The 16,568-nt window shown below is 36.1% G+C and overlaps 1 long non-coding RNA gene across 1 annotated transcript in view; it reads right to left on the minus strand.

Moving 5' to 3' along the window:
* LOC311583035 overlaps nucleotides 1-15,210 on the minus strand; it is a 32,887-nt gene extending 17,677 nt beyond the window's left edge. Inside the window, exons 1-2 of the long non-coding RNA XR_014774368.1 lie at nucleotides 15,124-15,210; nucleotides 9,691-9,766 (exon numbers count right to left, since the gene is read on the minus strand). This is a non-coding gene — a long non-coding RNA (uncharacterized lncRNA). The remainder of the gene's footprint in view (nucleotides 1-9,690; nucleotides 9,767-15,123) is intronic.
* Between the last annotated feature and the right edge of the window lie 1,358 nt (nucleotides 15,211-16,568).

The following is a 16,568-nucleotide window of genomic DNA, read 5'->3' on the forward strand; positions in this document are numbered from 1 at the left end:
ATTAAGTTGGCTGCACGTTCAGTGAAAGACTTCTTCTCAAACAACATGGCATCAACCTTAGGGCTGCGTTTGCATATACTATAAGTGTTAAAATTTAACATTATAAAATTCAGGTTAGTTTACCTTCAGTTACTTATTTTTTGACCAGTGTAATATGACGTCTTTAAACTGTTGAACATATGAATACACTATTGAGTAGAAAATTTCTTATATTTGTGTTTTAAACACATACGGACTTCAGTGCACGTGTTTAGAAGAGCAATAACCTACTCAACAAAAGTATTTTGTGGTAATATGATAAAAGCATTTTTGTTGTTGTCTTGATTATATTTTCCCTAAACACGGTATTCAATGGCAAAATAAAAGTCTACATATACCCTTCAGTGGGTGACAAATAGCACCAGCCAAACTTTAATGACATAGTCTCCCTTCTCTGAACAAGTTTCATCAATTTACTTTAAATTTGGCAGAATGTTGTCTGTTGGGAATATGATGGCAGACAGTTAATTCGAAGTCCATCTGTTACTCATAAGTGGTTGTCGAACACAACTTCATATAAATCCATTCATTTGCTTTTATAAGATTTTATGGCAGGTGAAATCGCCTATTCTTATAGATATACACACAATTCCAAATAAAAATTAATTATAGCCATAAAATATTAATGCACAAGATGACTTGAAAGATTTATGTCTAATAGGAATTCTGTCTCTGCTTTCATGAGAGAGACATAAATTCAGTTTTCAGACATAAATGATAGAGTCTTATAGACATTTACCAATATGGTTCAAACTTTACGTTGCTCTGTCCTAAATATAAATTTCGAAGCAGAATAGTACATTGTTACCACAAATACTCACATTCTAAATTTTCACTCATTTTTGCAAATAATTAAATTTATCATATATAAACTTAGCAATTGTTTTAATAAAATCATTGGAGTAATCTGTAGATTTAGTCTCTAAAGTTATTAGTGTTTTAGCATTGATGAATATTAAACTGACTAAACTGAAGTATAATTACAAGTCTTTAGTTATAAAATATGTTTTTATATTTTATTGAACGTTTTTTTTTCACATAATGTAGTCTGGACATGATTTCCCTTCCTCAGGATTCTCCCAACCATCCTTTCCGTACACTGCCCAACTTCATGTCCTTTCTTTCTTTAGAAGACAGACAGACAAACAAAATTTACAAAAGCCAGAAGTAAAATAATAACTGAAATAAAACACAAGGGGCAGGCAGTAAATCATAAAATAAGAATAATAATTGATGGATAACAGTAAAGCTAAAGATCAAATGTGTGTATTATGAAAGATAGTGAAGAGGAAAGCATGGCTCAGCTGGTGAAGCTCCTACTGTATATCATGAGGACCTGAGTTTAGGTCTTTAACACCCACTAGAAAAACTTAGGTGTTCTTGCACAGGACTGTAAAACCATCTAGCTCATCACTTAATACTGGATTCAGTGAAAGTGTTGTACCACTGGACTCAGTAAGAAAGCTTATGTACAGGCATATACATCTATACACACACACATGCACACACATACACTTATAATACTAACTAGAATATTTTATTAATTAGAATACTTTATTTTTAATATTCAATTTCAGTTAGTTTAATAAAGACTTATACATTAGCTGGCTGATGTAAATGTTCATGGTTCTCTGTGCCTACTTAAGAACAACTTAAAGATTTGTTTTCAAGGAGTCCAAATTGCAAAAGAAATAATAAAAATCGCTTTCTAAAGAGAGGTGGCGGTCTGGGCTGGAATGGGCAGTTAGTTCCCTGCATAGTATTTTCCAGTTGTTCTATTATCAGTCAGACTAATCCAGACGAAAATCCAAATGTCTTCAGCAAAAGGCAAACCTAGCCTTTGCTGGTCATTGTCATGTCAGCACTGGGAAAGGGGGATATTTAAAAATTTATTTTTTATGTTTTTATATCTACATATATATTATTACACATATATACAATAAGGAACCTTCAGCAAGAAGAACCATGAAACATCCAGGAATTATATAAATGTTACAATCATAGTTTTTGGGCTATTTGTATTTGGCAGCCTTGAAAAAAAAACATTTTTCCATTGTTGGTGCATATAAAATTCTGAATGTAAATCAATATATATTTATCTATACCTAAAAACATCATAACCTTTAAACAACTAAGCTTAAAGAGACTTGAGAAGAAATAAAATTAATTATCTGAGGATACAAGGAGTAAGGTGAAAAGAGTAAAGGAGTAAAGTGAAAGAGAGAGAGAGAGAGAAGGAGAGAGAGAGAGAGAGAGAGAGAGAGAGGGGGGGGGGGGAGGGAGGGAGGGAGGGAGGGAGGGAGGGAGGGAGGGAGGGAGGGAGGGAGAGAGAGAGAGAGAGAGTATGCTGCCTGAACAGTCACCCAAACCAATGTTAGAGCATCTTCTTCAGCTTTCTGGCCCAATATATTTGACAGAAATATATGTGAGGCAGGAACTTTTGAGGACTTGCTTACCCTGTCTTAATAGAGTTTGGCCATCGAATCTGCCGGCATCAAAGCTTGCCCATTTTTAGGCAGGATTCTGTCTCTGGTAGAAATGAAGACATTTTGTCCAGTGGCTTGTTTGCCACCTTTGACACTATCTCCATAAGGAGGTCCTATGATGCTTATAATCTTCTTTGAGCTAGGATAGGTGTTGCCTGGAGTTAACCTGTCTCATTGTCAACAAATCTTTAAAATAATAAAAACATCTTTAGGTGCCACATTCTGTATGCCTCTGCGGTTTTTAAAGACATTACCTAGGTATTTTAAATTATCCTTCTATAGAATCATATCTATCTGTTTACACCAAAAATACACATTGGGAAAGAGACAGTATCTTCTGTTAATGGTTCTAGAAAAACTAGATTTTTAACATGCAGAGGAAAATTTAGACTAGATCTTTATCTAATTCAGCTATCTTTACCCACCATAAAATTTATCCCCATATGTATTAATGATCCCAATATAATACCTGATAGCCTGAAACGGCTAGAGGAATGTTTAGAGTTTCTCAAAAGTATACAAGGTACCTGGCAGAGAGGACATATGGGTGGATGCTTATACTGACATAACAGAAATTATTTTATTTGTATTAAGAGAAGCCTTGTTTGGAAAAAAAACTACTGGGTTTTCTGACACTGTTAAAATCATCAGTACACTTATTCATAATCATTTGAAAAACAGAAATTCTTCTTAAACATGTCTACAGCTATTTTTCTTTTACACTAAACAGATGAATAAAAAGTTTAAAAATGTAGAAGTTTATTATCTTGGGCACTTTACTGGAAGGTCTATTTATTTCTATGTCTCATTAGAATATAAGCAAGTATCTAAAAATAAAATTAAAATTAAAACAAATGTATTATAACAAGACAAAGCAAGCAAGAGAATGCCGTAAGGAAAAAGCACAAGAAACCCACATAAATTCAGAGTCACATACATTTTGCGCACATAAAAATCCCATAAAAACATAACCATAATATGTTTTCAGAGGACCTGAAAGATTAAAAAGAAATCAGTGATGAAGAATTATGGGACTTATAAGATTAAAAAGAAAGAAAACAAAGTCCTGACAAAGAATTATGGGACTTGTAAGATTAAAAAGAAATAAAAAGAAAGCTCTGACTAAGAATTCAGAGACAAAGAACCTCTAAAATAGACATTAAGCTTGTTTCGTGTTGACCGTCTCCTACTGGGCATGGAGTCCACCCTTAAGAGCATTTTGCATTCTTAATGAGAGTCTATTAGAGAAAACTAAGTTTTCCTTGTGAGTAGTTATTAGTTTGAGACAGCTTCTGACTTAGGAATGGATGCTTGCATTCACTTCCCATTTTATCACTGGGACTCCATTTGTCCCAGATCTATGCAGGCCCTGTGCATGTTGCCGCAGTCTCTATGAGTTCAAAGAGAGTGTAACAGTCCTGCTCTGTGTGGAAGTCTCTGTTCGCTTTGTTTCTGCCACCTTCTCTGGCTGTCATGATCTTGTGGGTTGCTCTTTTGTAGGAGACATATTTTGTAGGACTGAGCCTTCCAACGTTTCTTGTTCTTTGCCCTTTGTCCAGGTGTGGATTTCTGTTTTTGTTTCCATGTACTGCAGAAGTAAGAGTCTCTGCTAATGGCTGAACAAGCCAATGATGTATGAGTATGGCAAAAAGTCCTTAGAAGTCATTTTATTGCCATGTTCACTTGGCGTAACAGTAGCATTTGGTTTCCCTTAGTTCCTTGGTGTATCGCATATCAAGTGCTTGGCTATCTAAGCCCTGCCATGGATTTGTTACATCTCCTGGAGTAGGCCTTATACCCAATCTGATGTTGGAGGATTACGCCCCCAAGCTTTGTGTCACTACTGCACTAACACATATTGCAGGCATGGAACTACTGTAGATTTAAATATTAGTAATTGGATTGCTGCTACTTTCATCCTTTGGTAGCATGCAGCGTAACTTCTACTGCCATCAATACTAGTCAGTAGGGGTCATACAGAGGCCCCAGCTCATGTTCTCCATGTTCAATGAGCTGTGTAGATATTTTCTTCAACAATAGTGCCTTGCCAAAAGTTTATGGAGAGCAGACGTAGCCTTGGCAAAGCATGGCTTATTTTCAGTTTTCCATAGAACCCTTTTGGGCAACAAATTGGTTAGATGTAACCCATTTCAGGAGTTTCAGTTTTCACTTAGTGATAAGAAAGTTCCAGCTGGGGTCCTATCTCCCCATTATTTGGTAATTCCATTTAGATTACTTTCTTATATTTATATATTTTAGGAAGCTTCTCTGTATCAGATTTCACGTAACACACCAAACAGTCTTTAATTTTTGCTGTCCCTCATGTTTTCTCCTGTCTAATTTTTCCCCCTTCTCCCTAATTGATCCTCCTGTTCCAGTCCTGCCCCTAGCGCACCAATCCATAATTCTGTTCTACTTCTATTTCTTAGGGAAATGCACTGGTCCCAAGCCCAATCTCCTACTAAATACCTAACCTGTGTGGCTGTATGGATTGTAGCCTTCATATCTTATTCCTGTAGCTACAAAATGTGATATTTGACTTATTGTCAAATTTCCTTCATTGTATCGAACTATCAAATTTCCATTTTCCCTTAGGTGAGGAATGGATGGCATATCTCATTTATAAGCCTGCCAGAAATTTAACAAGACACAATACAACTAATTTTATAATAGAAAGCCAAGGGCAATTAAAATGTCAGATTTTTTTCCCTGCAAAACCAAAGAGGAGTCCAAGGCCAGAAATCATAATTTTAGCTGAAAGTACTCCAGTTAGAGATTGAAAATCGTTCTTCTCTCCATCATAAATCAAAAGAGCAGATGACACTGATCTTCAGGAATAGGCTCACAGTCTACACAACTATCACATATGGTGCCCTTCAGCTGTGTTGGTCATACTAAGCATGGCAAGGTCTTAATGCCTTGAAGTATCCAATCATAAGAATATGTATTGTGTGAGGCAAGAAATGATAACCACTACACTATAGAGGTTGACAAATACAAATAGCCAAAATACGATGCATGTAACTTTTATATCATTCCTGAGTGTTTCATGGTTTTTCTTGTTTTATGTAGTTTACTGTATTTATGTGCAATAATATAAATGTATATGTAAAAAAACAATGAAAAGAAAAATATATTGTGTGGAATAATTTTAGTAGATTAAATATCAATATAATATAACACACTGGAAAATAGGTATCATAATACATATGCTATGTAAATAAAAATTAAAATTTAAAAAACATATATTGTAATTATTTTAGAAAGCATAAAGGCATTTTTTCTGTGTATCATAAAGGCAGTTCTTCAAATTAACACAAAGATAAATTTAAGTAAGAAACTAAAATATAATATTGAGTGTACTAACTTGGATTGAGAACTATATAGTGACAGCTAATCAATATAACTAAACATAAAACTAATATTTTAAGACTTTAAAAACGCTTTATTTATGGCTCCCTTGATGCAAGCTAGATATTTAATTTAAAGAATCAATACACTGTTATGGATATTGTAAGGTTAATGTTTTATACTTTAAATTTTTACTGTAATGAATAACCATTATGTATTTATTGCTTGATGATTTACTCCTGTGTCACTTTGCAGACCACTTCCACTTTAAAAAAGGGCAAGTCTTAAAATATTGATTCCCTTTACATTAGGGTATACAGACATTTTTCATTGCAGAAAGGAAAATTTGGGTTCATCTAGGGAAAAAAAATCTAGTGAAGCCAAATGTGTGGATTTTTATTTATCATACATTCTGAGCCAATGTGACAAAGACACAGATTAGAACATGGCAGGCCTATTTTTCAATGATCTTTTATGTGCCATTTAGCATAGAATATTGTGGCCTTTGGTCATGACTTATTTGTAAATAAGAGCTATCAATCTTTCAGCTTTAGCGAACATCATCTTTCATTCTATTATGTTCAGTATTATAATGCAGATTATTTACTTTTTTCACAGTTCTTAAATATGTTCACAGAGATTGAAAGGAAACATTGTATGGATTTTTTATATTATATATAGAAACAAAAATGAAAAACTTTTAAGACATCATAATAAACGAGGCATCAGTTGTTTTTTTTTTTTAAAGATGGACAAGAGGATAGGAAGGAACAGGCAAGGGTCTCTAAGACATTGGAATTTATGGAGACTATGAAGAAGACAGGGCTTGTCGCTGGGTTCTCCTTTATAATTATTTATTGCTGTGTTATGTAAACAGCCTGGGATTGCTGACTCATAATTTGAACTCTCATTTTGCAAAAAGAATCACGATTTGGACAAATAAGAACCAACTTTGTTTACTTTCTTTGTTATTGTAGCTGAACTTTCCAAACTAATTTAAAAAACAAACAAACAAAAAGACTCCTTACAATGACAGCAGACACATGAATCTTTACCCTAATAATTTATTTTTGGTTTTCTTTCGATTTATTATTTATTCATAAAACATGCTTTCTAAAGTTTTATCTATAAACACCCATTTATCTTTTCAACTTTTTACTAATGAAATGAAAAGGAAAAGATTAGACCCTGTTCCGCTAAGGTGTATGATAATCTTCAGTCTATTCTCTGATTGCATTCTGCTTTGGCTTCACCTAAACCTTTCTACCCAAATTGCTTTTTGTCAGCCTGTTTATTACAACAAGAGGAAGCAGAGTCGGACAGAGAGTGGTACCCGAGAATGCACCACTGCTGTGACTGAACCGACCGTGTTTTGAGAAGGATTGTAGAAGTATTTGGAACTTTGCACTGGAAAATTTAATAGTATTTGAGGTTGTTCTCTGGAGGCTTGGAAAGTAAGAAAACAGAGGACTCAGGCCTGCCTTGTGGAGTTTTAGTAGGATCCAGGTGAGACTGGGATGGACGTTCATATGGTACAGTCAACTGTGATTAATAAGAGACCATAAGACAGAAGGTGAATACTTTACTCCATATCCATCCTTTAATGGGACAGTAAATGCTGCTTAGCTGGGGCTGAATATCAGCTGTGATTACCATGAGACAAACATCACTAAGGAAATGTCTTGTGGGAAGTAAACATTACACACTAGTGGTCTACAGAGCTAAGAGTGGGGAGAAAGACTGCATCTTAAGTTTCCAGGCCATCTTGACGGTGTTTAAGATGTTCTCTTCCCCTGGCTTCTCTGCCTCATGAATGTAATCTGTACTAAAAATAAACGCTTTCTTTTTTGAATGTTTTATCATAGCAACAAAAATCTAAACCGTCTAATTCTAGTAGGCAACTAGGAGGAATGGCACTCGCCTATGACAACAATGACAACAATGAGCAGGACATTTAAGATATCCTTAAAGGTTCAATAGAGGGACTTATTTTTTGGGGTTAATGAACAGCTATATAATCAGACTTAAAGGTCCATTTCTAGGAGGAAATTCATGCACCAGTCCTATAAATCTAGCCAACACTCCATGACTGGTGAGGCCACAGAGCAGTGTACTTTCTAGCCTCATTCTGAAATATTTTTCTACCACCAAGAGAAGTAAAAAATTAAGAAAAGAAGAAAAGGAAGAAAAAAGAGAGACATTCATTGTGTTTCCTCTTCCAAATGTTTTCCTTGCCTACATTTCTGGGTATGTCATTACCTTCAGTATTGGCTAAGTGAGGGTGCATTGTGTGTGTATGAGGTGCTTAGTGAATTGTCTAAAAGTATGTTTGTGTCAAAATAAAGTCTCAGGAAAATAGGATTCTTGTGTTTGGGGGTCGGCTGGAGGAAAGGGAAGTTATAAGAACTTTCAGAAATGTGATAGATGATTCTGTTGTTATTCATTTGTTGGTGCTTATGGTTTCTGAGATTTAAACTATGCTTCAGCTCTCCAACTCAGCATATCAGTAAAGAAATCACATTCTAGTGTGTTTTGTCTTCCATATGATTAGATACTGAACATGTATCCGTGTGTGAGTGAGTCTTCCTGAGGAGGTGGCTCATCCTTGCTGGAGAAAGCATATCTTTGGATTTGGGCTTTCAGTGTTTATGGACTCACCCTAATTTCAGATTACAGTTGAAGATGTGATGGCTTAGGCGCCTCTTCTGGCCACCTTTCCCCATGCCTCCCAGAGTATTATGAAACCTCCCCTTGAAAACATTTTTTTATGTTTCTTATGAATAAATACTTTTTTCTATAAGTTGTATTTTATCATTTGAACAGAGAACTAATATATATATATCATGTGCTATTCTGGAAAAATGCAGAGCATTTTTATCAAAATTATCAGTGTTTAACAAGTGTTTGTGTGACTTAAGAAGAAAGGAGACTGTAGGAAATATTCAAATACATTATGTGACCCTCTGAAAAACCATAGCTCCATGACACAGAAACTAGGTGGTCTATAACATCCCATTGGTGAGAGTTGTAGATATTTACAGACCCAGAATGTATAAATTATGCATGATAAATATAATGACAACTGTGGGTCATTGGAGCATACATACCATGGCAATACAAGAGGTTATAACCGTGAAATTTAAGGAAAAGGAGATAGAGAATATGTGTGAATACTTTCAGCTGTGGCTCCTTTTTCTCTACGAACTTATTGCCACTTTGAAAAGAGGATGGAGAGATAAATCAGTAGTTAAAAGTACTTGTTTCACAGTCATGACACTGGAGCTCCCATCCCAGCAGCCGCACAATAAGCTGAGGCATCCCGGAAATGCCTCTACTTCCAGCTATCAGAGATTTGCTACTCTCTTTGGTCTTCACATGCACAGAAATAGTATGAACCTATACCCAATGGCATGGAATCATACACTAACACATAAACATATTTACAAAAACATAAATAAACAATTTCTATTTAAAAAGCTGCTCTGGAAACCAAGTTGACTTATGACAGGGCCTACCGACACTTACCTTATTTACATCTTAGACTAAAGGAAGCATTAATTTTTCCCAATATTACCCAACATTTATCATTTATTTAACTGGTCATGCTAAGGTATTTGTGTCAGCATTTATTTTAAACTCAACAGACAAATAATGCCATTTTGTAAGAAACACCGTCATTTCAGTGTTAAACATTGTAAAATGAAATAGTGTGCTGGGGTGTCGTCTTGGCAAATCACTGCAGTAGACAGATGGTTTTCCATTATCTGCTACACTGAAATACAAGGCTGGTGACTTGTTTGTTATGGATGCTTACTCATCTGCAGGACAGTAATGTCTGAGCTGCTTGGCTGGAGCGTACCATAAATCTTCCTCTCCATCTGTGCCTGCATCTGCATAAAAAAGCATGTGAGTATATTTTTTGCTGGGAAAACACATTCTGTCTTATGTATTCCCACAGGCAAATCTTGGGAGAAAACACTGGGATATTTATTAAGGTATTAAGGTTATTCTTTAAATATATTTATTTTTTAAATAAATAAATGTTTGGAGCACGTATTTTGTTTGGCTGGCATTTATTTCTGCTGCTTAACTTGGATATGCAGTTTCACTATGAAACAGCCTCTTAATTGGTAGAAATCACAGCACCCTACTAGTTATATAAATAAATTTTATTCATAAAAAATATTTATAAATAACATTTAATACAACATACATATAAAAATACATCCAGGCTTATTGTATATGTGCTTAATGAATATATTTTGATAAATATCAAGTAATAAGATTTTTACATTTAAATAAATTAGAATCATTCAAATAATATTAAGAATGTCACTTTTATGTAATAGTGCATCCCTTACATTTGTATATATTCATCTGTATATTCTGTTTATTTCTCTATAAATTTATATTTCTTAATTTGATAATTAGTAATTACCCAAATGACATGAATATATAACAAAATATTAAAGTGAATTTATTTAGCAAATTCTTCTGCCTTTCCTAAATAGAAATTGATTTATTTCTTTAGTTGTGCATTACTTATGCTATTTTTCAAAATTATAATCTTTTCTTAAAGTTAGATGAAGAGCAGATATTATTCTGTATGTTTATAGTCATATTTATTTTATCAACAAGTAAATATTTGCCAATATCTCTCAGAAAATGTTGAAGTTTGTTATTCAGTGTTGCCAGAAGTGAATTACATCATTTTGGAATTATTGGATAGTACGGTTCCAAAGATCCCCAAATGTGACAGGCTATTCCCTAAGCTTGAAATCTTGAAGGTATATCCTATTGCTAAAGATATCATGTAATTCAGTCATAAAAAATAGAGAAACAAAGTTGGTATAGACCTGGAAATTTCACCTCTACTGGCTAGCTTTCACAGCGGTGGTAGCAAAATAATTACCAGCCATATCTAGTGTAATCTATAAGAGCCACCTGGCGATTTGTGGGCCAAAGGTTATTATGTGATTCAAATGCTGATTTCCATACCTGCCATATGTGCTTGCAATCCTTGTTCTGAGAATCTCCTGTCTCAATGTGATGTAAACACTGCTCACCAGTTTTCCCTGATATGTAAACAAAGTAGCTTAGAGCCAACTGCTAAGCAGGAGAGAGAATAGGGCTGGATGGAGGAGTTAGAAGGGAAAGTAGGAGACTGAGCAACGGGAGTGGTCCAGGTGACATTATGAACTGGAACAGGAAAGCTACAAAGTGCATTTATGTCTGGCATACATTCTGAGAGGAACCCAAATTAGCTTAGAGGGCTATGAGCAGAGTAAAAAAACATGCTCAGTCCTTATGCTGTGAAACTTAGCAAAATAATATAACAGAATCTTAATTATTTGAGATTGATGGGTTAAGAGAGAAATGTAGAAACAAACAAGTTATAAAAATAAGTATAACAGTGATTGGCCTACCCAGATACACTCACTGGCACAAAATGGCATAAACATAGTGAGGGTAAATGAACATTGTCTGTTTTAACGTAAGGTCACTTGTGCAATGTGAAAAGCATAGTTACCATCATTATCCGACTGAGAAACCACACATAAAACAGGTGCAGCCCCTAGAATAGAACTATTGTCATAAATGCATAATGTTGGAATGAAGTCCTGGTAAACATGAGCAGAGATGTACCTGGTACTGTATACCTATGCTCTGTGTGTGTAGAGTGGTCATAGACACTAGAGGAGAACATATGATTCAGTTTTCCTAGTCTGAATCCTAAGGGACCAACAGAAGGGTTTCTTCTCGCAACAGCGGGAGACCACTACAGAAAGTCACAGCTGACCAGAATGTAGAGATAAGCCAGTTGCGTGTTGTATATCACCAGTGGACACACCTACAACACAAACCCTGCACCTAGGAGTCAATAAAAATTGTGCAAGAAGAGGTGGAAAGATGAGAAGAGCCGGTGGACTAGGTCATTGCCTTGGCAACCACACTGCCATGATGACTATGCTATCTGAGCAAAGGAAACTTTGAAAGGCCTTGTAACATCTGCAACCCTGAGCAAAAATAGACAAATGCCAGGGAGCATTTGTCCTCCATGTCTGGAGGACATGGAGCATAACATCAGCATCTGACTACCAAAAGGAGAAATCCCATTCTGCATAGAGAGGGGACAGATGTGTAACCTGGAAAATAGGCCAGATGTAGAAAACAAATTCCATACCAGAATTATTTATCATGGCCCTGGTGTCCATATAAGAAAAGCAAATTTAAACTATTTAGGATCTATTGAATTATGTCTCACAGCAGGGACAAAAATATGCATCAGAAGGCATCACTGTTAAATGGTAAGTTGATAACTTTGGTTATTTATTAAAATCATGGCCTTGCTTTGCTTAAAGAGCTAAGAAGCACACTCTCAAATATATGTGTGCATGCAAATACACACATGCATACTTACACAAATACACATACTCATACTCTAATAAATTAAAGCTAATGAACAAACAAATAGTTAAGTGGCCTAAATCTATCTTCTCTTTCAAAGTCATCATTTTTATCAGTCAATTCATATATCATATATAAGATTTAGAGGACCAGAATATAGGGTTTATGGCCCTAGTCACTTGTTCTAATTAAACTTGCATATCAAATTTCTCAATAAGAAATTATTAATTATTCCTCAAGGAATAATTCAGTATGATAAATGAAAAAATAACTAAGAACATATAGAAAGAACATACTCCCTCTTCTGCCTACTTCTACTTCCCTCCCTTCTCCCCTTGTCATATCAGTCAGTATAGTGCAATGTCATTTTTGCTCTAGTATCTACATACAAAGTTCCTGATTGGAATGTGCTCTGTGAGTAGATCCAGTGCAGTACTCAGCTTGTGGTGCTTCTCCTCCCATTGATTAGTGGGTCATCAAATTCAATAAGAACACAGAAAAAAATGTGAAACAAATTTCTAGTTGGTTGTTTTTACATTAATCAAATTTCTCAATGTAAAACAATTTAAATGAGTGAGTTAACCCAGAAGCAGAAAGACTCAAATGGTATATACTCACTTATATCTGCATATTAGCCCAAGGGGCATGTCCCACGAAAGCCTTCACTTACCAGGAAACTGAGACAGAGGGGAGGACATTCTATTGGGAGTCTAAATGAGAGAAGCATGGGAGAATGGCAAAGTAGAAGGATCCAGAGGGTCCTAGAAGCCTACAAATAGAACATTATGATAGGCAGATTTGGGCTCACGGATCCCGCTCAAACTAAGGCACCAGCCAAGGACAATACAGGCGGTAAACCTTAAACCCCTACCCAGATCTAGCCAATGGACAGAACACTCTCCACAGTAGAGTGGAGGGTGGGATATGACTTTCTCATATACTCTGGTGCCTCACCTTTGACCATGTCCACTGGAGGGGGAGACCTGGTGGCACTCAGAGGAAGGACAGCAGGTTACCAAGAAGAGACTTGATACCCTATGAGCATATACAGGAGGAGGTAATCCCCCTCAGGAACAGTCATAGGGGCGGGGAATAAGGGGAAAATGAGAGGGAGGGAAGAATGGGAGGATACAAGGGATGGGATAACCATTGAGATGTAACAAGAATAATTTAATAAAGGAGAAAAAATAAAATTAAAAAAAAAGAAAAAAATTAAATGTAAATGAACAGGCTCAGCAAAAAATGCTATGACAGATCAAAAGTAAAACTTCGAAAAGAAAGGGTTTTCAAAAATAAGGCATGCTCCAGAAGACAGTGAGCTGTCCTGGGACATTTAGGAAGTAGTTTCAGTTCTTAAACATGCCTGCTTGTATTAGAGGAACTGACGCCTTTGCTCCAACAAAAAGTTTGGAGAAGAAAAAAAGCTGTGAGAATGGCAGCTAGCGTTCCACAGAAAGGAGGAGGGGAGATTACAGTAGCAGCCAGGAAATGTCTACACATGAAGATAAGTGATGATGTTATAACCCGTATTGTTACAACAAGGGGAGCAGCCTGCAGTTGGATATCATATACTTTCGTTATTTGATCACAACTTTATATTACAGTTACTGTCACAAAATAACTTTGAAGGAAACAACACCACTCTCCTTCTGGGGCCGAAGAACTGAAATGTAAAACTGGAGAAAAATTAAATCATATAAAACATTTATGTTTGGATTAGAAAAGTATCTTTCATGACCAAAGTATTAGAAGCCCAATACCTGTGGTTACCAATGTGAGCGGATGTGTAAGTAGCGTACTCCTCGTACCTGGGCTTCGAATAGACCCACTATTTTTCAGGGGACCTTATCATAATGGCCAGTAGAACATAATTGTCTGAAGCTGTTTGATCCAAGATATCTGACCTTGACTATGTGAGACAGCCACTGTGTACTTCATTTTCACAACAGGTAAAAGGGAAACTGCAGCCTTAAAATGCTCTTACTTGTTGTGGGATCTTTTAATTATCAAAGTGCTATTGCTTGCATTAAATTATGCAAAAATTCAAAATTGAATGCTTGGGTGAGAATATTTAATTTATTTTGCCCATTAAATGTCTGAGCATTTGTTTTCTTTGAACCCTGGAATTATTAATCACACTACTGAAGAAATTTATGTGTGCCTTTTGTGTGGTTGTGTATTGCCACTTTCTATGAGATTACAGCTGGCACTGGAGCTGCTAAGTCACATGGAAAGGCTGTTTAACATCCAATGAAACCATTACATTTTTTTTCCTGAGGAAGAACATAGTTCTTTTTCACTAACTGTGCCTCCTCTTTCTATCTATATTATCCTTGGAACCCAACCATCAGAAGAATTTTCCATCTGTATGACTCCTAACATGCATTTCTATCTAGATATCACTTTAATTTATCACAGCAAATTATATAAATGAAATAGCCTTTAATGCCAGCACTTGGGAAGCAGAGGCAAGCAGATCTCTGAGTCTGAGGCCAGCCTGTTCTACAAAGTCCAGGACACCAAGACTACAAAAGCAACCCTGTCTCAAAAAAAACAAAACAAAAGACGGAGGAGAAGAAGAAGAAGAAAGAAGAAGAAGAGGAGGAGGAGTAAAAACAAGAAGAAGAAGAGGAAGAAGAAGAAAAAGAAGAAGAAGGAAGAAGGAAGAAGAAGGAAGAAGAAGAAGAAGAAGAAGAAGAAGAAGAAGAAGAAGAAGAAAATAGTGATGAAGAAAAAATGCACTGAGTGACACATATTGTCACACATATCTTATGTTCAGTTACAGATCTTTGTAATCAATCTAGCATATAGAGAAGACATCTACATTTCAACCACTCACATAAGAACAATTCCTGGAGATTTTTCATCAAACACTTTAAACACCTTGAGCTTCTATATGATAGAATTTCACACGATGTACAAACTCTGGAAAACAGTAAGCAATAACAAGCAATGTCAGAGAAATCTGGTGTTAAACGGGAAAGATTCAGAGAATCATATGAACATGGATTTCCTCCCAAGAAGTTCTGAAATTGTGTTCCTTACGTCAACAACTAGGGCAGCATTTAGCAAGGTTACAACACACTGAGGCACGTGCTAATTGACTGAACTCTGTGATGAGGCTTGAGGTCTGGGCAGAGAAATGAAGTGATTAAAAGTAAGTATGGAGTCCCTAGGATGAACTTTTAGTGTTAGACTAGTTGAAGTGCTGCTATGTGTTTGCACATAGCAACAGGTGTGGGCACAATAGACTCCTGAATCCAACAGTTCCACTTGGGAGCTCCCAGTACAAAAAGAAAATCACCTGTATTGTCCTTGGCTGGTGCCTTAGTTTGAGCGAGACCCCTGGGCCCAAATCTGCCTGTCATAATGTTCTACTTGTAGGCTTCTAGGACCCTCTGGATCCTTCTACTTTGCTATTCTCCCATGCTTCTCTCATCTAGAGACCCACTAGAATGTCCTCCCCTCTGTCCCAATTTCCTGGTAAGTGAAGGCTTTCTGTGAGCATATACAGGGGGAGGAAATCCCCCTTAGGAACAGTCATAGGGGAGGGGAATAAGGGGAAAATGGGAGGGAGGGAAGAATGGGAGGATACAAGGGATGGGATAACCATTGAGATATGCCCTGCCGGGTAATCTGTTTTTGTTCTTTAAGAAATGTAAAATATTTATCTGTTTGATGACACCCACAGACCAAAATGGTTACATGGCAAGATCTTTCTGAGGGGGCAGGTTTTCATCACAGTGTTTGCTGGTAACGGTTATTGAGTCATGCCCAAGCTTGGGTTACTGATGGCAGGTTGTTTGTGAGGTACTAACACAAAATAAATGGCCAATAAAAAAAAAACCAAGAATAAATTAATAAAAAATTTATAAAAAGAAAAAGAAAATCACTGAGAATGTGTCCTAGGAACTACCTACATACTCCAGCTTACCTCTGACTTTGAGGGTCTAATGACATCAGTCCTGACCTCTTATCTGCAGACAACCTGATACACAGATACCCAAATATCTTGATATTTATGAGATAATTATAATTTTCCATAATATACTCCTATTCATCTTGGGACATAAAAGAAAATTTAGACCCTAGCTGATGTACTTATTACAGAAAAGTTACATATTTGTGTAGTTATAATTATGGATAAGACCTGATCTTCCATCCAAGGTATTGGAAAGGAAGCCAAAGCCTTCTGTTTATTCCACAGAGGCTGAAAACCCCCTTCCCGCATGTCATAAGGATGTTGCACTCTCCTAAGAAACTAGTCATCCATATTCTAGAAAG

Source organism: Acomys minous (assembly GCF_964271855.1).
Source record: "Acomys minous genome assembly, chromosome: 14".
NCBI lineage: Eukaryota > Metazoa > Chordata > Mammalia > Rodentia > Muridae > Acomys > Acomys minous.